A 253-nucleotide genomic window follows, 5' to 3' on the forward strand; every position below is an offset into this window, starting at 1 on the left:
CTATCACTGAAATTAATTAAATGAAATATGTAGACATGCATTTCGCCATTCAAAAGCGAAAGCGTGTTTGAATTTCGGACGTTTGTAAAACCGGCTAGCCTTGTGCGAGGCTCCAGCCGCATGTCTCAATATTTACTCATTCACGGCTGCTGGAACACTCAGAATGAAGCCTTAGAGAAAAGGATTTTAAGCCTTTTTGCTCTGATGGGAAAGTTGCGCCTTGCCCTAACGGCATGTTTAGCCAACAAGCATT

This window comes from Penaeus monodon, chromosome 28 (genome assembly GCF_015228065.2).
Source record: "Penaeus monodon isolate SGIC_2016 chromosome 28, NSTDA_Pmon_1, whole genome shotgun sequence".
In the NCBI taxonomy this organism is placed as follows: domain Eukaryota; kingdom Metazoa; phylum Arthropoda; class Malacostraca; order Decapoda; family Penaeidae; genus Penaeus; species Penaeus monodon.